Source organism: Callospermophilus lateralis, unplaced genomic scaffold (genome assembly GCF_048772815.1).
Source record: "Callospermophilus lateralis isolate mCalLat2 unplaced genomic scaffold, mCalLat2.hap1 Scaffold_300, whole genome shotgun sequence".
NCBI classification, from domain to species: domain Eukaryota; kingdom Metazoa; phylum Chordata; class Mammalia; order Rodentia; family Sciuridae; genus Callospermophilus; species Callospermophilus lateralis.
Genome location: NW_027513641.1, coordinates 1,581,612 through 1,606,014, shown reverse-complemented (window position 1 = coordinate 1,606,014; position 24,403 = coordinate 1,581,612). Strand labels below are relative to the sequence as shown.

Below are 24,403 nucleotides of genomic sequence, written 5' to 3'. Positions count from 1 at the left end.
GTGTTTTAATTTCTTGTAGCATTTTTACCTTTTGTGGCTTTACAGAATTTACTATGGTTCAAGTTAAGTGCTCCGCAGGGTGCTTGCTTCTATCATTTTTCCTAATGAATCCACTATGAGAAAGGCTTGAGAAATTGATTATCTTATTTGGATGTTCTTGCCTATTTGTGTAAGCTTTTCAAATCTTTTTGCTGGAACAAATGCATTGAGCTTCTTCCTGCTTCTGCAGGGGGAACAAGAGATACCGGGATGCCCTTAGCTGCTAGAGATAAATCTAGCTACTTCTCAAGTGAATGACCACAGCTGGATGGCTGCTCCAAGAAATATTTTGAAAGTGGGTTAAGATAAGTATAGGGCCTTATTAAAATTTCAAGGGCGATTGAGACAGGCAGGATATAACAAATGGTGTTGGAGTTTCGCCAGGTCAACATGTTAAAACTCACCCAAAGAAACAGATAAATTCGAGGTTGTGGTCTCTGTTCAAAAGTGCACCCCAAAAAACAATTCTCTTTTCTACAACTTTTGATGATATTCCAGAATATTTGTTTTGTAGGTGACTCAAAGTAAAAGTTGACCTCAATTTAATCCCTTTGGGCTCTGCAGAACTGAATTGTTATGTAGAAAATTGTATAATTTTATCTTTATTTGCATTTTTTCTACTTATTAGATTATTGAAATAATTAAAACACAAATTATAAAATGAGATTATCATATATGGAAGAAAAAGAAACAAACTTTCATGAAAAAGTACACAAAGGTGAATTCTTAATTCTGTTGTTGCATTGGAGAAGCATAGTTATGAAACTTTTCATATTGTTGTCATTTGAGCAATAACTTTGTGTTAAAAAATCATGTCAGTGCTAAAAGGAAGACAAATAATAATTTCACTATTTGCCTTAGCTTTCTCAGGGTAAAAATAGGCTTAGATGTAAGTCCTGTATCTCATGAAATTTATTCTAACCTTCTATCCTAGACTATGGTGGTGATGTCTGTAACTTGTAATAAAATATTCTGTTAATATGAGAAACAACAAGCCCATTTTTCTGTTTTCAATGTACATACTGTATGAACTTAAAAAAATATTCCCAAGAATCTTCTGTCATTTTCACTGATAATTAGAAAATAGAATTTCATTATGCAAATATACAAATTGCTTAGATACTACCACCAGGCATTGGTTAGCTAGTTTTCCATCACTATAACAAATTTCTGAGATGATCAACTTATTAAGAAAATGGTTTATCTTGGCCTACAGCAATAGAGGTTTCAGTCTATTATTGGTTAGTCACGTTGTTTGGGGCGTGTGATGGCACATCATGGTGGGAGCACTTGGTTGAGCAAACCACTTACCTTATGGCCAGAAAGAAAAACAAAACAAAAAAAAGTGGAAGAGACTGGTACCCTTTGATGGCACATCCCTGGTGATCGGAAGACCTCCTGCAAAACCTGTCTCCTGAAGATTTCACCACCTCCTGATAGCAATAGGTTGGGGACCAAGCACCCAATACATAGGCCTTTGGGAGACATATAAGATTCAAACTATAGCAATGATCTCAAGAGCCTGCTTTTGTATACATTCTTGGTTGTAAAAAACCAAAGAAGTTGTCTAAACCCACCAAACCTTCAGTGCAGATCTCATATTTCCTATTCACCAAACAGTTCTAATTACACAGACTCCTTCTTCAATCCAAGAGAGCTTTGTTTCATTTGTGGATAGTTTTAATTCTTTAAAAATACTGCTGTGTCAAACTCAATTCTGCCTTTATTGTTATCTATAGTAGCACTAATTGCTGCCTTCAAATTAATGTATCATACATTTAATGAATATCTTGATCTGAATAAGTGAGTGCATTCCCTTTAAAACAAATTTATTGAACTATATGTGTATGATCTGCCCAAATTTCTCTGTGTGAGATACTTCAATAAAATAGTCCCAAAAATAAATTAAAAGAAATATGAGATCTTACCATATCTGAATTACTGTGATTTTATTAGAAGGTACTCTGCCTTTTGATGGGAGTAATTTTGAAGAAAACTTACTGAAGAAGGCAATGACCATAGATAGCTTCAGCAGAGATGCATCTGTGACATTTATGAAATGTTTCACTCAGATCCTTTTTCTTGTTGGGCTCAGACTACCCAAAGAGAAGTTCAGACAAGCCTGAAATTCTTATGGCTCCATCTCATCAACATCAAAAGTGAACCCTGTTCTTATATTTTCTGAAAAGGTTGATAGAGTTTTGGATCTGAGAATGCTTTATATATGATGGATTAATTAAGACCCATTGTAACTGGGGAGAAAAGCAAGGCAAGTAAGTGAATTAGAGAAAACAGAAGTGGGGAGTAAATCAGGTCACTCTGTGTCTTCAAGATAGCACTAGAACGATCTGGAAAAATCCAATAATAAACATGCAATGATCTAAATCATGGATACAGGTTAAGTAAAAAAATAAGTTCTTTTGTGAGAAGCAGGAAGGTTTGTTTGATTCCATTCGAAAAACCTTCAATGTCTAGAATCTGCATTGTTGTGCAATGCTTAGGAAGTATCCGTGAGCCAAGAAGGGCTCACCCCACAGTTGCATCTTGTTCATTCCCCACTGCTCACATACTATGGGAGATAGATCAAGGAGTCAAATGGAAAAAGAATGCTGACAACCACCAAATAACATCTTTATACATCAACAAAACCTTGTGACTCTGCCTTAAGAAAATCACTCAATTAGCCTGGTTCTACTAAAACATCTAACTGAGAAAATTGCTTTTGTCCCAAACCAATGAACTAAAAATATACACTGGACTCCAAGGTCGTGCCAGAGGGTAACAGTAGGCACAGAGCTGTGCCAACTTTGCCTTAAGCTGTGATGTGTTTCATGACACAAATGATCCTAATCACATCCCCCAATAGTAATTTCTACAGATTTGGTGTGCTCCATTTAAAAAAAAGGGGGGGGGGGGGAAACTATAAAATTATAAAAATTTTAAAGATTTTATTTTTAAACTGTATATTACTAAAATATATGTATCTCACTAAAATAAAAGTTCTTGTACTGCACTTCAATTTTTTCTCATCGATCTTTAAATTCTTGACAGGAAAAAAGGAAACTGAGAAACTTCACGATAAGGGGCCAGAGCCTCCTGAAAATCGAAGGTCAATCAAAGGAAGAGCACATTTTTCAAGTTGTGTCAATTGGCAGGGAAAACCCAGTTTATCAAAATGGGCATAGATTCTAACTTGAGCAAGAATTCGGAACCTCAATGAATTCCATCTGGCTCAGGAGAATCTTTTCTTTCTGGCTTAGAAAGAATCTTCCTAAGGTTAATCAAAGTTTTTAGCTGATAAAGGTGAAACTTCACCTGCCATTGTGGGTTTGATGATCAATATTTTTTACCGAGAGCTCTTGAGATTTAACTGAAACTTCAATTGAGTGATTTTAATACTTTCATACTCAACAAATATTTCTTGGACTCCTAATCATGAGCTAGGCACTGTGCTAGGTCCTGAAGCTATATCATGGTGAACAATTTTCATCAGGACTGAGAAAGGGGAGAGCCGAAAAATAAACTGGAGTATGAGAAAGAGAGCATGAGAGCATGCACACATATGCATAAGATTTGAGTAATTAATAATATGAATAAATTAATTACAGTAGAGGAGTAGGATATGTGCATATATGGTTTGGGGTTCACAAAGAGGTGGCATTTTATTTAGAAAGACCTCTCTGGAAAAAGTGGCATTTGAACAAAGATCTAAAAGATATAAAATTGTTCACTATGACTTTGAAAATCTCATTAATTATATAGCTTCAGGACCTAAAACAGTGCCTAGCTCATGAATCACTATGCAAAGATCTGGAGTCTTTCACGCAAAGGTAAAAATAAATGCAAAGCCTTCAAGATAGGAGTGAGGTCAACCTAATTAGGTAACTTCAAGAACCCAGGCCAACTAGAGTAAAGAAGGAAAAAAGTCAGGAAGTGAGTTTGGAGAGCAAGGTCAAGGGCAGATCATGCTTCTAAGGCATGCTTTGGGGTATGGGTTTATTCCAAGAATGGTCTCAACCATTCAGCTGTTTAAATGAAAGACTCCTGATCAGGTGTACATTGAAGTTACTCCAATATCTATGTGGAGAATGGGTTTAAGAAGTGGAGGATAAAACACCAAAAACTCAGGCTATTGCAGTAGCCAACATGAAAATGGTGGAGGTGGGGAAGCACAGCCATGCTTGGAACACATCTTGATGGAGAAGCTGAAAATTTTGTAGATGAATAAAATTGGGATATTAAAGAGAGAACTCAAATATGACTGAGCTTTAAGGTCTGGCCGACTTGGTTAACATGCTGTTACCATTTATTGATATGGAAAACAAAATATTTTATTGCTCTTGTAGTTTTGTGAGGCTGTGTGTGTGTGTGTGTGTGTGTGTGTGTGTGTGTGTGTGTTCTGTTTTTGTCTTTGTTTGCTTTAGCCTAATTTCTTTGTTTTGGAATTCATGGTGGCAGAAAATAAAAAGTTTTATTTGGGATATATTATACTTGAAAATCATTTTAGTTGTCTAAATGGAAAAGTTAAGGCACATTCAGGAGAGAAAGAATGTTAGGTGTTAACATATATACAGAATTTACTCTCATTACTTGAGATTTCCTGGGGAGTGAGTATGGGTAGAAAAAAGATGCTCAAGTACTCAATCCTAGGGAACATCAAAACTTTGAAATTAGAAAACAAAAAGATAAGAGCAATGCAGTGCGATTAAGTAGGAAGAAGACAGATATTAAGAAATCACAAAGATATTTTGTCCAGAATGTGGAAGAGAGTAACTGTAACATGATAGTGTGATGTCGAGTCAGATGAAGACCCAAAATCAAGAGTTGAGTTGACAAAATGGGAATTCTTGACCAAGGAGTTTTCACTGAGAAGTGGGAACAGCCTGTTGGAAAGAGTTAGTGGGAAGTGAGAAAGTAGAGAGAGAAAGTATAGACCTGTCTTTGGAGGAGGTTGTCATGGAGAACTTCTCCATGGTGGCAGCTGGAGGCACTGTGTATTTTAGGGAGCATTTATTTATTTATTCAGGTGGGAAGTAGGCAAGGGGATATGAAAGATTCAAGATAAAGTGGCAAGTCAATGATGCAAGATCCATAAGAAATAATTGCTAAAGACAAATTCCTGAGTCACTGAGAAGGAATGGGATCCAAAACTGAAGTAGTTTTAGGTGGAAGTATTTTAAAGAGAAAGTAGGACGAACATGGGCAGGGGTCGAAAGGTGGCAAATTCCTGAGTAACAGTTAAATAAGGAGGTGTTGAAAGAGTCAGTCTAACATGGGCATTGGTGTCACTGCAAATTCTTGTTGGGTGTTCCAAGAATGTAAGACTCTAATCACTTTTTACTTAGGCCATTTCTCATGAGTGCCTCTGCAGCAAGTAACTTTGAGCGCACTTCTCCCTTGGGACAAAAAAATGATTGTCTTATTGCTTGCTCTGGAAACATCAGATTCCTCAAATTTGTTCTTCAGCTGTGATGCAAATCCTCTGCATTCACACTATCCACTTGAACTCATATTAAATTCCCTCAGTTGGCTCCAGAGCAAGGGGAATCTACAGAAGCATGATGCTTCTGTTTGCTATGCTATGAGTAATAAATCATTTTGTCTTGGACCAACATCCAGAAAACAGTAACAGGTTAATTCATTAGTTTATGAGTAGGATAAAATTAAGTCTCAGACCCAGTAATTATGGCAATAAAGATGAGATGCTGAAAAGGCTTTCCAAAGAAAAATGTCAAAGGTCCTTTAGAATGGTTTCTAAACCATCTAGACTCCCTGGACTCGCATGCAAGTGGTAGGTGAGCAAGTATGTCAGGGGCTCCCATTGTCCTACGTGTCAATCATTTATTGGGATTGAGAACAGGGAGTTGGATTAAAAGAAGTAGCTCAGAATAGCTTCTTGGTTGTTCCTGACTCTGCTCTCAGTGGGAGAAGGGACTTGTCCCTTACATTCATCAGGGCAGACTGGTCAAACAATCACATGGTCAACTGAATCCAGAAACAGCCACAGCTGTCAATTTAAACTCACCATATCATCCCTCTCCACATGCTATAAGAACAGATCAGCTCCTATGGATTTGGTTGATACTAAACTACTCTGCCAGCCTGACACAATCAATAACCGCTCCCAAACCTTCCCGGCTCTTCAATCTTGTGTGTGTGTAAACAGAGAGATTCCTTCAAGCTTGTTTCAGTCTTAACAATGTAAATTCACATCCCTCTCCTGATGCCCAAGCATCTTTGGGGGAAGCTGTAACTACTCAGTGATACTATTCAGCGGATCAAGTGAACCCAACCAATGTACCAATGTTCTAAATCAAATGTAACAGCAAATTCCAAACTGGAGTATCACTGTGCACCTTTGTGCTACATTTTTGTAGGTGGAATAATGTCTTTCCTTTAGGCTTATCTATCACCCCTGAAATTATTGGAAATGACTTCAAAGATCAGTAGGTCAATCTAAACTCCCTGTCTATGTCCAAATGAACAAGAGGTCAGCTTTTGAGTGCTTTCCAGCCATAGGAAATAAGACCTCCTGATCTTGTGACTATTCACAATTTTCTGAGTCCACAACCCTATAGAATACATCTGAAGTCAATACTACAGGTTGACCTGATTCTGTTGCTTAGAGTCCTCATGATAATATCCTTAATTAATTGTTGTGTGAGGCAAATTGAACAAAACTGACCCTAATATTTGCCAGTAACACTAAACAAGGTAGTTAATGGAGTGGTGGATTCATATGAAAATTCCAATTTAACCAGGAACTTGTAGGATCATGGAATGGATTGCTAGAAGAGGCGATTCATGTGCATCTCTGCATTTTCTGGCTGAGAGTGCCACCAAAGCCCTGACTGTTCTTTACTCTGGCCTTTTCTTGGGGTCGGTTTTCTAGCAAGCAACTTAGAGGGATGAAGTAATGTGCTATCAGTCAAAGATCAGGTTTCTTACTGCTTGTTCTAAGGTCAGTGGATTCTCTAATTCAGAGTTCTTCAGCTGTTACACAAATCTACCTGTGCAGTACGTGCCTGGGTTCATGGAATGTCAGTTCTATGGTAATTGAGTGCAAAAATAATTGATATAAACATGGTACCCGTATTTGCTGTGACTTCGTTTATGACCCATGTCTAATATCTTCTGCCAGCAGTCACATGTAGTAACAGGTTATTTACAAGCTTATAAGAAAGATAAAATCAAATATTAGTAGGTTTGGTGGAGTAAAGGTAAGGTAGTTATTTTCCTGTGTAAAATGAGAAACTTGATAATCAACTAAGATTAACAAAGAGGGAGGAGTTGTTAGAATACAACAGTGACTAATATGGCATTATGTAAAAATGTGGATGTGTAACCGATGTGATTCTGCAAACTATATTTCGGGTAAAAATGGGAGTTCATAACCCACTTGAATCTAATGTATGAAATATGATATTTCAAGAGCTCTTTAATGTTTTGAACAACCAATAATAATAAAAAAGAAGTTTGAAGGAAGAGATAAAATTTTTATCTTTGGAAGCACAGCTCTGAAAGGATTGTGGTCTAGTGCCAAAGGACTCCTTGAGATTTGGGCTAATAAATTTAAGGTGATGTGAGTTCAGTTCAGTGTGTGCCTTGTGAGTTTTTCTCCACCCACATTCGAATTGCCCATAGAAGTGGAGAAGTCACATTTAACCATAATTGTACTTTTGGTGGACAAATACAAGCAGAGACAGAATCAGTGAAGCTGAGAGTATATGCAAGGGAATAGTTATAGGGCTGGACCACAGAATCTTAACTGAGACAAAAGGCAATGAGTTAAAAAATGGTTAATACAAAAGACAAGGACAATGAAAATATAAGTGAGTTTGGGAATATAAGTGGATTGGAAAAATACAGTTGTATTCAAAGAACAGAGTGATTGAAAGTGAGTTTTTCATGGAGATTATTGGTGATGACAAGGTCTAGATTGTGACAAAAGTGTGGGAAGAAGTGGGGGAATGGTCAAACAAGAGAGGCAAAATGTTGCATGGATCATCTACATTAGTGTTAATAACCCAAAAACAATGAGAAGAGTAAGATATTAAAATATTTGGTCACTGAAGGGGAGGTACCAGGAGATACAAAGAATATCATAAGAAGGAGAGATAGTGGTCAGCATCATCCAAAGATAACATGCATCAAAATGAGTTGGAATTTTGAATGAAGAGGGAGGAGTAGTTGTCTATATGCAGCAATAAAATGGGAAAGACATTTAGCTTATCTTTGGTACCAGTTGGACATGAGATTTGGAAGAAGAATATAAGACAGCCACCTTTTGAGAGGGTTGCAAATCAATGTCCTGGGAAAAAACTAGATTTTAATGTAAAGTGAAGAAAGTATTCAGAAAAGTTGATAATTGTGGTAATTTATAATATACTTAAGGGTTTCAGCATATAGTGAAGTGTTCAGAAAGGGGTGCAAAATTGCATAAAATTAGGGAATGTACAGAGCATTCTGGGATAAGAGACCAGGGCTTGATGGATGACCAGAGATGCTGGCACTTCTGTGGATGACTGAGGTAAGCAGACATGGAAATCATGGTGGGATTGTTCCTGGTGGACTTTAGGGGAAATCATAATTCTAATTATATCTTCTTAAAGAATTATTGATTAAGTAATCACTAGGGTGCAATGAGGAGGATTACTATAGAAGGGGTAAGTTTTGGCCAAGAGTTTGGATCTAGAATATTCCCCAAAAGCTCTTGTGTTAATGATTTGGTCCCAGCTTGGTGCCATTGGGAGGTGGTAAAGATATTAAGAGTGGGGGTGGGGGGGGGCGTGGATCTTAGTGGAAGTTCTTCTGGCCATTGGGGGTATGTCCTCAGAGAGAATTGTAGGACACCCATGGCTTCCTCTGTTTTTGTTTTCCTTTCCATTCTGACCATGAGGTGAAGAGTTTTACCACACATTGCCGTCATCATATGCTGCCTCACCACAGGCCCAAAGCAATGGGACCAACTAGTCATGGACTGAAATCTCCAAAACTGTGAGCCAAAACAAATCTTTCCTCTTAAGTTCATTACTTCAGATATTTTGTTACAATAATAGGAAGCTGATTAACACAATGTATAACAAAAACCTCTTTGGGGAAAGATATCTAATATTTCAGAAAAGCAATTAGTTGATTGAAGGTTTTGGATACTTCTCTTGGACTGAGATCTGAGTTTGTCAGGGATGAAGTAAGTTCCAGATGAATATGTATGTTGTGGTGGTTGGAGAAAGGATTCAGGTTATAGCAGGTGCTTTTGGGGGTGCCTACGTATATATGTCAGAAGAAAGATTCAATAAACAACAATAGCAGTGGCCCTTGGTAAAAGGGCTTTAACTGCAATGTCAATGATATTGGTCTTCCGAATTAACAGCACACTTAAAGAAAACACTGGGGGATCTGGGACAGTTGGGAGAAGACATGGGGTGTTAAGATGGACATCCTCATGGGCAGCAAACACATAGCTGACCAAGTCTATGAAGGTTTGCAGTATGGCTAACTGTAAGCACAATTCCCAGGATCCTCAACTTTTCTTTGAACACTTTCTTCATCTTCTTGCTCTAACAAATATCTAGCCATACTCAGAAAAATATTCCTTTACTTGGAACTTTTTTATAATGGGGATGGCTCACATCTCTCATATGGAAATAGAATCCCGGTGAAAATCAACCATTCAGGCCTTATTAGTCTCCACAACAGCATCTATGGTGTGATAATGGGGATTATTGAGACTCTAATTATAAATTTCCTGGCAAAGAATTAATGATGCTTTCATTCTTTTGTTTTAGAAAAGAATTTTTTTTCCCCAAGATTTTTTGGCCAGTTTACTTGAATTAGAGAGTTGGCATCTGTCTTATGATGATTTACTCATGAGCTTTTTTCCTAGTTTATGTGACTTCAAGTCAACAAAAGAATGCTAACTCAATTAAGCAGTCAAAGCCCAGGATGCCATGTTTATCTGTCTCATTCACTTGTGTCTCTCACACATACTCATTTCTGTTTTGTTCCTTATTTGGTCTTCCAGATCATAGTCATTAAATTTCTCTTATGACCATAACATTTTTGTAGATCATAGCAAGTACTTAATAATTATAATTTTCAAAAATAACATATATATATATATATATATATATATATATATATATATGCATATATATATGAGTTTTACTACTCATTGTTGCCATCATATGTTGCCTCACCACAGATATATTATATATACATAATATATATATAAAAATTAGACCTGCCCTAATTATTGTAGTACACATAGTAAGAAAATAATACAAGAAGGAATATGCTCATGTAAACTACTCATAGTTTTGTTTATAGAAATTAATATACATAGTAAAGGCAAAAGTGAATGAGCTGACTCTGTTGAAAATATTAAAATGAACATTTTATTAAGTTAATAAAGATTGAAGCAAAGTTAGATCTTTTATAATTATAGTTTTGTATGTGTATATCTGTTCAAGTTACTTAGACTCTATGTTCTCAAACTTGAAATTGTAAGGAAAAAAAAACTATTTCTAAGAACAATGAGCCCAAAATGAAGTCAGCAAATGAACCAATTCTATTGAAAATTTCTCTTTAGGAAGAAGATACTGTCCCATGAGTCTCATTGCTTCCTACCACCCGAAGGTTTGGATAATATATGTTTGGCTCTACACAGCTATTTTAGTTGGATTTAGGTAAAGTGAGAGGATTTTTAATTTTTTTTTCTTTTCTTAAACATTTTATTCACGTTATAGAGGGATTTCTTATTTGTTTACTTTTTCCTAATTGTTAAGAAGAGTGGTTGAGGAGTACTGTATCCAACACTATTTCGATGACACAGGTAAATTCCAGATTCACATTTCCAGGTACCAAGAGTTCCCTCTAAATGCCACAATCATATAAGCCTTCGTTTGTATTTCTTTCTACTGAATACAGCAATGCCCATTGGTATCTCTGAAGCGTAATGGCATCTTAGGTCGATATTTCTCCAAGTAAAGCAGCTGTTTGGAATTGAATGCTCCCCTTCTTTTTTGTCTTATAAACTGAACTGCATCTTCATACTTCATTCCACATTCAATCAAAGCAAGTGCAACCAGCACAGGTGCCCTTCCCAATCCTGCAACACAATGCACTGCAACACAGCAACCTGGCTCTTCACGGAATTTGGTTTTTAACAAGTTCAGCCAATCATCTACTATCTGATTAGGGGGTGGAGCTCCATCATCAAATGGCCAATCTAGAACGTAGATTCCTTCTTTTTCAACTGGAGCTTTATCATATGTAGCATCACAAACTCGAACCAAAGTTGTCACTCCATACTTCTTAAGTTCCTCTGTGAACTTGTTGAGAGTTGCATTGGTAGGGTTGCGAGTTATCAGAAAACGCATGTTCTCATAGGAGATCTCCACAGGGGCTGGACGGTTCATTATGGCAAATAAAAAGTGTGAGCGTGCGTGTGTGTGAGTATGATGGGGAAAATTGGGGAAAAAAATCAATAAATCTTGAAATGTTTCACAGCAGAAAACATTAAAAAAGACCTCTAAAATGCCTATTATCAATCAGTATTCTCTATTCAACTTGTTTATTCTTTATGAAGCTTTTCTCTTCAAGACAAGCAGAAGTATTTAGAATCCACACCAATCCAAATTCAACTTGGGCCTCAATGTCTGCAGATGGATTCCTTCGGAGTCCAAAAAAATCCAACTACATACAAAACATAAGCAGCCTTTACTACATTTAGGCACTAGTGAGACACATTAAAAGTGTAGGTCATTTTTCCACTTTTGTTTACTTGATGCTTAATTTACTGGAGTCATTAAAAGAAATATACTTGCAATAAAAAAAAAAAAAGTCAACTATTTCTGAGGCCAGTCTCGGTGTCCAGAGTCTTCAAGGCAATGTTAATTATGGCACATAGAACCCCCAAGCTCACTTGTCAGCGAAAACGCTGTGCTGAGCCTGGCAGAAGTCTGCCCTCACGCTCAGAATCGCCATAAATGTGCAACGTATATTCCAACGAAAAACGCTGGCGAGCTGGGGACTGGGCATTGAAGTCCGGCGGCGGCGGGAGCGAGGAGGCGCCTCTCTCCTCAGTCACCTCGGCGGCGGCGGCGGTGGCGGTAGCGGTGGCGGCGGTGGCGACGACTCCCCCCCAGCCTCGGCGAGCGACACCTGGCCCGGCCCGGCGGCGGCGGCGGCGGGTGTCCACGAGTCCGTCTTGCTGCTGCTGCTGTGGCCGCCGCTGCGTCTCCTGCTGCCGCCGCTGCCGCCGCTGCCCTGTGGTGTTGCCTCACGCCGTGCCTGACCGCCGCTGCCGCTCTAGCCGCTCCCGGACGGAAGACGGTTACAGCCCTGCCGATCGCGCCGCCGCCACCACAGCTGCTCGCGCAGCCGGAACCAGCTCCGATTTTTAATTTTTTAAGGAAAAGTGAACACTTCATTTTTAGCAACATTTTTCTTGAAGCAGATGAACTTGAGAAGGAGAGCTCCATGCACCGTCACTTTGCCAGGTGGCTTTCATCGGGGTGTTCATTGTTAAGAACCCTGCTATTTCTGCCTGAGGTTTGAAGCCAGGACTTCACAGGATCCCCTGTTGCACTCCTCAGTTTTATCCATGCAGAGAGCAGATGGGTGAAGCAGAATAAAATCCCAGCTTCAGAGGCAGCAGTGTAGCATTCCAGGCATAGGTGACAGTGTTTGGCTTAGTTGGAATAAACGCTAATTGGAGTTGCTGAGTGAAAGTTAGAATTGAAAATTGGACTTGGTTTATATAGCAGTTTGGAAACTTGTGAAACGTATTATTATGACCATATTTTGATAAACAAAAATGAATTTTTAGTGTGGTTTTGGGGATTGAACCCAGGGCCTTGTGCATGCAAGGCAAGCACTCTACCAACTGAGCTGTATCCCCAGTTCCTGCAAATGAAATGTTAATATTAAAAATAAAACATCAATTGTTTCCAAAGTAGATGTGTTGGTTAGGACAGGATAGTTCAAGGACAAGCACTGAGGTTCTGAGATCTTTTTTTTTTTTTTTAATTTTCAGAAGTAACATATTCAATTATATTTAAATAGGCTAACTTATCAAGCTGTTTGGGTTCTTATAAGTTCCACTAAATTCTTCTGGAAATGAGAGAATAAATAAGTCCTCCTTACTGATTTGTGTGATTGTGCCTTTTAATAGTCTCACTATATCAGTTATCATATTGTCATGTATTTTTCACATCTTTTGCTTCACATTCTTTCAGTTTCTTTGAAGAAGAGGACATACATTTTCATCATTATGTTCCTAGAACTGAGTGAGCCCCGTGTCCCGGACTGAAAATCTAAAGCATAACAGAAGGAAGCAGCCAACATTCCTTCTTATAGTGGTCAAGGGTGGTCATAGAAAATAAAGATAATTTACTGATTTTGGAATGGACTGAACAGTTTTATTCAACAACAAGCCTTTTCCAATTATAGATTTATTTAGCTTATCCTTAAAATTATGTGAATATGTGGATTTAAGTATATGCATAGACCTTTAAATCCAGTGTTTATACTACATTCTAAAATTTGATATGTGCCCTTTTGAGAACAAATAGCTAAGATGTAAGTATATTTTGTAAAGGTAATTTTTTAGTCATTTTGAGGAATGGGAAAATAGTAACTTTTATTGCATCTAGAGGCATGAATCGACTCTAATTGTCAATATATGAAAATGGATCTTTATATTTTTCTCAAGTAATCCATTGAATGAGATGTTTAGTCTTTGGGTCATGATAACTTGTTTTACTTTGTAGAAATCCCAGAAGAAACCTTGAATAAACGTTGATCTCCTTCAGGGGTTTCTGGTTCTTCTCACTAAAATCCCACCTCCTGCACCCCTGTTTTTACTACAGCTCACTCTCCATGGTGTAGAGCTCCCTCTATCTCCATCTTTCTGAGTTTTATCTTCCCAGACTCCCAGGTATTTTTCCCACTTCACTGTCTATCAGTTTTGCATTAAAAGAAGTTAGAAAAATTACATGAACTATGAAAATATTTTAATATGAAAGATAATCACCCTAGTAATGAGGAGTAAGAAGTACATACCTAATGATAACTTTAAAAACTGGGAATAGTTTTTTTACTATTTTTAACAATTCTGATGGTTTCCTTAAGTGAAGCTGTGTCATTAAATATATGATCCATGAGCACATTTCTCATTACAATGGAGAATTATTTTAATCTAACAAATGAGAGAACTGCAAATAGATAGAGTGTATGAAAAGTAAATTATGTCTTTTCTTTGTAAAAAAGAAACAAAATGGATATATAAAAAATAAAGATAAAACAGAGCTAAATGTCCAAATTTCTAGAGTATAGGCAACAAAAAATAGTAACATTTACTATCAATAAGTATATTCATCTCATCAATTACATCAAATGATATTTTCATCTTGATATTATAGGGGAAATAAAGAGAAAATTAACATCTGCTTTTCTCCCTAAAGCCATTAAAGAAAATGATTCTTTTATCATAATACTTGGGTATTTTAAAATGTGATTTCTGGATAGGAGTGTAGGCTTGTCATCTCACCCTTTGCCTCCCCACTAGTCACAATACAAACAGTATGTAATAACAGCAGAGACTTTGAACATGGAAAAGAAGGTGAACTTGTTAGGACTGGAAGACCAACAGAGCATCTGGGCTTTTACCACACAGGCCCAACACAAAAATGTGTCCCATAGAGGCAGCCCACATAGGCTCATTCCTCTTCCATATTGAACCAGGGTCTCACCTACAATACAAAATGAGCCCACAAGTCCTGGCAAGGGGAATTAAGCAGACCCCTGCTGGTTTAGAAAAAAATCAACTAGAGAAAGAGCTTAGCTTCTCTCCTGGTGAGACTTCACTTCCCCACCCAGAGATGTGGCCAAGGAGAGTATGCCCAACCACGGACAGGCATGTGATGATGTGTCTTCCTTCCTTAGCAGGTTTCTGAAGCTCTTCATCCCATCAAGGCCTGGGGGACCTCAACAAAAGGGATTGTACCCCAGAAAGCACCTTCCTTGAAACATGCTCTCCATCCCACTGAGGTTGAGAGAAGCCCAGCCAAACACATGTCCAGTCAAGGAGGCCTCCTCATTCTCATGGATCTGAAACCCCCCCTCCCTCAACACCTCTGACCACTCAGGGACCATCAGAAGAGACCAGTGGGAGCCCCAGTGGCACAAGATAAACTAAGAATATCAAATACCACTGCAAAGACTGGTTAAATGATGACTTAATTCATAGTCCACACAAGTAGACCAGGAAATATTCTCCAAACATAAGAAGGTGACTGCCTGCTAAATTGAAAAATTCAAGTAAGATTCTAAATTCCTTAACGTCATATCTAAAATGTCTGGGATAGAGCTAAAAATAACTTATTATTGCAGGGATCAGGAAAACCACAACTTAAGGAAAAAGGAAAATTAACTGATGCCAACACTGAAACAAATCAGTTGTTAGCATTATCTGACGAGAATTTTATAGCAAGCATCATGAAAAAGATTCAATAAACAATTATAAATCTCTCGAGAAGAAAGAAAAATGAAAAATGTCAGCAAAGAAATAGACATTATTAAAAGAAAAAATTAGAAATTATAGAAATGAAAAATAAAATAGAAAAAATAAACAACTTCCTGGATTGGTTAATAATAGAGAAGAGATGAAAAAGGAAAGAACCAGTGAGTTTGAGGACAGAGTACTAGAATTTGCCCAATCCAAGCAACAAAGAGAAAATATATGGGGGGAAAAATGATCAGAGCCTCAGAAACCTATGGAAAAAAAGACCCTAAATTTGTATGAACAGAGTCCTAAAAGTGGAAGAAAAAGAGAGTGGAGCTAATAGTCTAAGGAAAATTAGCTAAAAATTTTCCCCGTTTGGCAAAGGACACAAATTCACAGATTTGAAAAGCTGAGTGCTATGGTTTGCATAAATGTCCCTCAAACACCTGTGGTCACCAGCCCACAGAACTATTAGGAGGGAGTGAAAACTTTGTACCGTGGAGCCAACAGGAAGGAAAGCAATTAGGAGCATTCTCTTGAAGGGGACATTGGGACTCCAGCCCCTCCTCTTTGCTCTTGGTTTCCTTCCCAGCCACAATAAGACAGGAAACCTCCTCTGCAACACCCTCCCTGCCATAATGCACTGCCTCACCCAGGCCCAAAGGCAACAGTGCCATGTGATCAACTGAACCTCTAAAACATGAGCCTAAATACACATTTTCTCTCATGAAGTTGAATTTTTACAGTAAAGAAAATTTTACTGAGTAAATTTCAAGTAGAATAAGCGCAAATAAATAAACACCAACATATATCAGAAGTAAATTTCTGAAAATTAAGAACAAAAGGGAAAAAATGCTAAAGACAAAAGAGAAAGTTAGTCAGAAAGAAATAATGTATCATTTGTAGGGATCACCAGTTCCAATGGCAGAGGTTTTCTCATGAGAAACCCTGGGGTATAGAAAGAAGTGCTGTGAATTTTTCAAATTCTAAAAGAAAAACAGAGTCAATAATGAATTCTATATTTAACTATCCTTCAGGAATGAAGGGGTTGGGCACTGTGGTGCACACCTGTAATCCCAGGGGTTCGGGAGGCTGAGGCAGGAGGAGTGAGAGTTAAAAGACAGCCTCAGAATGTGAGGCATTAAGCAACTCAGTGAGACCCTGTGTCTAAATAAAATACAAAATAGAGCTGGGGATGTGGCACAATGGTTGAGTGTCCCCCCAAAAAGAAAGAATAAATAGGCAATAAAGATTATCTCAGACTAAGGGAAATTAAAAGAAAGTGTCACTAACATATCTACCTTAAATTTGACTAATGTTTTTTAACAGAAAATTACAAAAGAAGAATCTCAATGACATGGGAAAAAGGAAAAAACAATGGAGAGAACAAAAATATAGGTAAAATATAAGTTTTCTAAACTATATATAATGATTAAAATAAACATTATAATACTTTCTGTTCCCTATTGCTAAATAATACATGGATCAAAGAAAAAGCCTCAAAGAAAATGTTGAAAATACATAGAACCAAATTAAAATGAAAGTGTGGCATGTGAAAATATGTGGGATGCAGCAAAAGCAGTATTGAGTTAAATTTATACTGCTAAATCCTTGCAATAAAAAAAAACTAAAAGAAAAATAAACCTGAAGCAAACTGAAAGAAGGCAATAATAAGGAACAAAAATCAATGAAATTGAAAACTGGGTAACAGAAAAAAATTGATGAAACAATAAACTTGTTCTTTAAAAATAAAAATCAATGAAATTAATAAGCTTACAAAAAATGGAGAGAGACGATATAGACCCTCAACATCAGGAATGAATCAGAGAAATCACTACAAATCCTATAGCTATTATAAGATAATAAGGCATCACTGTGAGCCACATTATGCTCATAAATTTGACAAAAAAATCAGCACCAACATAGAGGATCTGATCATGTAGATAATCTAGTTGACAAATATAGAACATAATCTAGTTGACAAATATAGAACACTCCACCCAACAGAGTATATGTGTATATATATATATATATATATATATATATATATATATATATATACACACACACACACACACACACACACACACACACACACATACATACACATACACCTCACAGTGGAATGCATCACAATTCTCTCCACCAGGAAGTATTACAGGCTTAAGACCCATTGCTATGCAGCTAAGTGGTAGTCAAAGAGATCAAAGACCACTAGAGGAGATTATCTCCCCAACACTAACAAAGGAATATATAGAAACTGAATAAAACACAACATTATTTATAATCACCCCAAAGAAAGTAATAAATAAAAGTGGATACTTAGTATAAACTTAACAAAAAAATGCTTACGGTTAGTGTGTGGAAAATGACTCAAGAGTAAAAAGAACAATCCAGTTAGAAGGGGGCAAAAGACATTGAGAGATATTTTGCTATAAAAGATAAACAGATAAAATAAATACAGGAGAAGTTGTTCAACATACTAGTTATTAGGCATGAATTAAAACCATAATGGCATATCACTTCCTAACTATTAGAATGTCTTAAACTTAAAAAAAAATAATAACCAAATGTTAGTGAGGATATGAATAAATTGGATCACTCACTAATACATTGCTGATGAGAATGGAAAATAGTCCATTGGGAAAACTGGGTGAACTATACATGGGATTCCCTGTTCTATTTCTTATTACTTCATGTAAATCTACTATTATCACTTAAATGGTTTAATTAAAAAAACATATTCAAGCATATTTATGTATACATATTCATATATGCACATACATACAGTTTATATATTGTATATATATATATATATATATATATATATATATATATATATATTCTGTATATATACACATACATACCAGTTTTAACTATTATAGTTATATATATTTAGCAGTATATATAAGTATATATAGTTGTTTATGTACATATATAGTGTGTGAGTATACATATCTTTATGTGTATGTATATTAGTATACACATTAATGACATATACATATCATTAACATATTAATATATATATCATTATGTAGTAAGTAAGTAGGAGAATACTTAGAGGATTCATGGAATGAACAGTACATGAAATTCATGTTCAAGAAATTTGTTTTCTCTTTATTTTAGGTAAGACTAGATTTTTCAGTATTCTCTACAGTAAAATGTGGTTGTATGACTAAATTTTAATCAATGGAAGGTGAGTAGAAGAGTCCCATTACTCATGGGGCTCCACTTGTAAAACCTCCAGGTTTCATATTCTACTTTCCTTCCTTCTCCAACAACTTGCTGCAAAAGACGACAATCAACTCAGAAGTTGAGTTTGAAAAGGGAGGGAAAAAAGAGAAGAGGCTGTGACTCTGAATCACCATTGGAAGGCAACTGATGATAGGAACTCATGTTTTTGGAATTCACATGTGTGAAAATAAACAATTTCACTAAGCCACAGAGATGTGGTCAAACAGAATCTCTTAATTCATTTAATCATTTTTGACAGCCCTTCAGAAAACAAGTCCAACACACTTTTCTAGCATATTCTACTGCCTGTTCTGTTTGAATCTGTTGGTAATCTGTGCCCTTTTATCTGATAAGGCAATATTAACCATATCCTCTGCTGTGATAGAATCCCCTCTCTATACCTAAACCAAATATTTTAGAAACAAATTATAGTCACCCCTACCTTATTCCAAGAAAGATTTAACCAAAAACAAAAATGCATACATTGTACCAAAATCAAATAACTTGGAAAGAAAGAAGAAAAAAAGGAGACAACATTAAGAAACAGAAACAGGAAATTGAAATATTCCTAGGGGTGAGATTAATATATAACAGAAAGACATTTATGCCTCTATAGAAACATGTTTTAGACATCTAGCTACATCATCGTTATTTGTAGCAGCCTACATTATTGGGAAATATGCATTACAAAATTTATTTCATGTTTGTCATTTATCAAATTTTGTTTGCATGCCTTTAAAATGTAAGGTAAAAGGTGTGGAAGGAAAATACCATTTATCCTGATATTGAAACTGGAGAGGTCTTCTTCTATGTGTTCTCATAAAGAGGACAGCACATGAGCAAATAAGCATTTTCTTCAGCAACCTTACACAAACACTACTGCAAAACAAATTCATTAATCTTCAAAGCTGAAATATTAAAAGAAAATCCCAGGTGTAAATAGAGTAACACACCCATTTCACTTATCCCTTATTACTTTTCTCAGAAATCCCCCCAAAAAACTAAAATATTTTCCTGAAGTGTCTCTCACTAACCTATTGAGAAAAAAAAATAAGGTAGAAATCTAAATTATAATTTATTTTCTCACCGATATCTATGCAATTGTGGATAATTGCTGCTTATTAACAAATTGAGGACTGTATCAAAAATTCTGAAAATTTTCAGAACATTAAGCAGACCCAAACACAATTGTCCATTAGAAACCTCTGAGTTTTAGAGTAAGAATAAGTAAAGATAGAGCATAAATTTAAATTTGATGTATAAAATGACTTTAGCTATAGAATAGTTGCAAAATATTACTTGAAACTAGATAATTGGTCTCAATATAAGTAGAAATAAGTACCGTGACTTTGTTACCAAATTCAAATAACACATAAAATTTAACATGAAAATTAATAACAAAATATACCAATACTTTTGCTTTTCAAGGTAAATAATTTGTGATATATTGAAATTCCCAGTAAGTGTATGAAAATATTTACCTTTTTATACACTTCCTCTGTTCCTATTGTTAACATTTTCCTCCTGCAGAGAGGAATTATGAGATGTGAGCCAAGATTCTTCTCAAGCCCACAAGGGGGACCCTTTGCACCATAGCAACACAGTTTATGTAGCACAGGTTTTACTGCTAATACACCATTTGGTTAAATCCATAGTCTGCCATCAAGTGAAGAAAGTCATTTCCTGTCTCCTTGACCTCACCTGTGAATCCAGGCTGACAGACACAAACATAGCCCGAGGCTTCAAGGTAGCTGAACGAAGAAGGCAGCCCAGCAATACGACCATATTGTTTCTCTGAGGACAGCTCTATGCATTCCCCATCAGACTGGCAGGGGTTACTTTCGCATTCGTTGATGTCCATCTCACACTGGGCACCTGTGTATCCTGCAGGATGAAAGTTCAGAGAAGCCGCTGAGTCAAAGCTCTTAAATCATAGAGCATATGCCTGAAAAGAGGCTGACCACTGTGCCTGCGCCAATTAGCAAGTTGCCAGTGCTCAAAGAGCTAGCCAGGGGAATCGGGTAAGAGGAGGTTTACGTGGAAATAAATATCAATAGCAACTTGCTTAATTTGGCCATTTTTTTAAAAAGATTTGATTAATAAAGCCTGAAATAAAATGGGACTTCAGGGTAATCTTGATTTAACCTGAACATTTAATAAAATGAATAAAATACCATTTACTTGAATTTAACAAATATTCTAATTGATGTGTGTTTATCAAGAAAAAAATTTATAGAGAATTACTTAAAAATCAGAAGTATCCACATAGCCAACCCCAAATTATTATTTTAAATCTCAAAAGTAGGTTAAATAGTTATTTCCTAATATTCAGTGAGAAAGAAAAGTAAATTATATATAGTTCTATTGTGTGGGTGCTGCGTATGTTTTAACCAAGCTCAATTGTACTATATTCAGAAACTTGCGTTTTCATTCCCTTGCAGAATCCATGTTAGTAAGAGAGATCTAACTCATAGTTTTAAACTATTTCCGACTACTCCAAAACGTGAATGTGCCATAATCATCCTTTTATTGGTTTTAATGCAGTTTTTACTATTAAAAATTTTCAATGAATATCATTACATATGACATATGTGTAAGTGTTTAAGCAAAATTCTAGGGTTTAGGCCTAAAAGCAGAAATTCTAGGTCATAAGCTGTATACAATTTTATTTAAGTACAGATTGACAAATGCTTCTAGAGTAGTTGTACCACTTACCTGTTACCAACTAGAAAGTAGATGGATACATACATATAGGACTCCAAACCCTTGGAAACATAGTTATCAGCAAATATAAAATTTGTCATTAGTAAATTGGACAAAAATAATATCTTACTTTAGTTTACATTTTTCTCAGTTACTATTGAATTTAACATTTTTTTGGTTGTTTATTGACTCAAGTAACATTATATATCTTTTTCCTAATTTTTAGGCTGGTTTTCTTATTGATTTTCAAGTACTTATATGTTATGTGTTGTGCTAATTCCCAAATAAAAATTTACTGGAATGCTAATATAATGCTGATGAATAATAAAATAATATCAGCTATTTTGCAAGACAGCAAGACAGCTGTATAAAGTTCTTAAAGGAATATGATCAAACCTACCATACACATAAAAGCCTCTATAATGTCACTTAAGTCTGCTGAGAAATATGATTTTAAAACAAAATTTATAATTAAAAATTATAAAATTTATAAGTTACAATATTTTTTTTACTTTAAAATTATACAATGACTTCCCATTTCACATAGGATAAAATCAAAATCCTTACTATGATCTAAGAATGCATTTATCACCTGAACCCTTTCCATTTTACTATTTCTACCTAATCCCATTCTCCTCCTTCCTCCCAGGGAATGTCTTCTACCCTATGGCCTTCATAACGATGTTCTTCTCTCCTCTAGAAAATTTTTCTCCAAGCCTTTGTGTGGCCAACTCTTACCCAATTTTCAGACTTTGTCTTGTATTACTTTCTCAGAATAACTTGCCCTCATGGACAGATCTAAATAAGTTCCTGTTTTTTTTTTTCATATCACTAAATCCTTTTCTTTTGTTGCTCCTTTAATAATCTTTAGTTATGTATTTATTTGTATATATGGCTGCCTTTCTCAACCAACTATATACTCTACCACAACAGAGACTGTACTCAGTTTATTTACTCTTCCAATGCTGAGCAAGATGTAAACAGTGGATTTTAACCAATGCCTGAAAAAGCATAAAACAGTACCAATTAATCATTGAAAATAAGAATTTAGATTATAATTCTGGTTTACTACATAAACCAGAGAATGGACTACTATTGAGCAAATGATGAGAAGCTAATGGGATTGCTCATTTTGAAACTTTAGTAAAAACCTGAATGGGGTCATGTGTCAAATAATAACCACAACATAAATTCTATTGCTCAACAGCATAATATATATGTCACATGTGACCCTCGGATCCTTTCTCAGCTATCTGAAGAAGAAACATAGTGAGAAAAGAAACTAAAAGAACATGTGAGATCATGATCTCACAATCCCTTATTGTGACGCTCCTGCTAAAGAGTCCTCAGAATCTTTTAAATTTAAATGTCTACTTTCAAAATAATTGATTTCATACTTAAGGATATACAAATATTCAGTAAATGATAGTTTTCACAGCAAGTTTTTATGAACTGTTATTTGTTGTGCTTCAGTGGATTATGAACTATTTTCAATTTCCTTTTCATTCTAAGACTCAAGACCCGTACATAGGCCAGGTTAGGAAGTAATTTAGACTCATCATAAATCCTTTTCTGCTTTTCCAGCTCATGCATTATCTTATTCCCAACTTGAACATTCAGAAGCTTCTGATTTATAGTTTTGCCATTCCTGTCTCCACCACTGAGGCCCTGTGGGGATTTTATTTTCTATTCTGTTTAACCACAGATATAAATGGACTCCTTCAGTCAAGACTACATTCAATAATTTAAACAAGTTTTTTGATAGAACTATGTGCAAAGAAGCAATCTAATGCCAAATCAAGCCCCCAGGGTTCCTATATAAGGTTGGTTTGTTTTAACACATCCAATCTCATGTGGGTATCAAGAAAACTTCTAAGGTAAGCATTTAAGGTGACTGACACTTCTCATAATTAATTACTTTTGAAATGAGGACTCTAGGTAATTATCACAGTAGATTCTTGGCATTGCAGTCTGTGGCAGTGTTTCATGATCCAAAGGAATGATCTTTTCTTAGATTAGTTTGTGGTACTCAATCTTTTCTTTATATACAGCAGTGAGAATAGGGTACAAAGATGTTCTGAATTGTCTATCTAGTCCAAACTGCCATCCATGCAAGTGACCTAAGAGAAACTCAAAGGCAGAACTGTCCTAAATCTGCCCATCGTTTAACCTCCTGCATGATTTCCTGCCCATCCAGTCCCTCATCTTCACCTCACCACTGCTCTCTGTTCTAGCAAACAGACTCAGCTCTGTTTAAACTCCTGCCCAGTCCTCTCACTAATTCCTGGCCTGTAGTTGTATTTCCTCCAACCAACTTCACTAGGCTGCCAGAGGGCTCTTTTTAAATTCACAGATTACATAACTTCCCTGCCCCATTATTTGCAAGTGGCTTTGTCATCTGGCTTCAACCTTATTCCCAGCTTCTCTGTACCACCAGCCCTCCCTAAGCCAACATTGTGAGCAATTACTCAAAGTCCACAATTGAATATGTTCTCTCCTGTGTGTGTCACTCTTTCATATTTCTTTCCTTCTTCCATTCTTTGTTCTTTCCTTAAGTAAGCAATGGGCCACTAGGTGCTAGCCATAGGACCTAGAATGGTTAACCTAATTTTGTTATCTAGTTAACATTTATTGTGTGTCTTTTACGGTAGAGGCTCAGACAGGAGCTTTGTATACATTACTGCATTTCTCTCCAAAACAACTCTATGAAGTGGATATTATTACCAGCACCTCCATTTTTATAAAATGAGGAAACTGAGGCTCAGATCAGTTAAGTAATTTGTCCAAAGTCACATGGCGATTGAGGAAATTTCTGACACATGTTCATTATGAGGTTGACCATTTCAATTCAGTATAAAACAAGCTTCTAGTATTTTAACATTGTTTGACAGGTTTCTATATATTCCTGATGTCTAAAAG

At 36.1% G+C, this 24,403-nt stretch overlaps 2 pseudogenes; both read right to left on the bottom strand.

The window, feature by feature from the left end:
* Positions 1–10,741: 10,741 nt before the first annotated feature.
* On the bottom strand, positions 10,742–12,173 carry LOC143640461 (protein tyrosine phosphatase type IVA 2 pseudogene; annotated as a pseudogene).
* Positions 12,174–20,408: 8,235 nt separating this feature from the next.
* Positions 20,409–24,403, bottom strand: part of LOC143390183 (uncharacterized) — a 41,210-nt pseudogene continuing 37,215 nt past the window's right edge.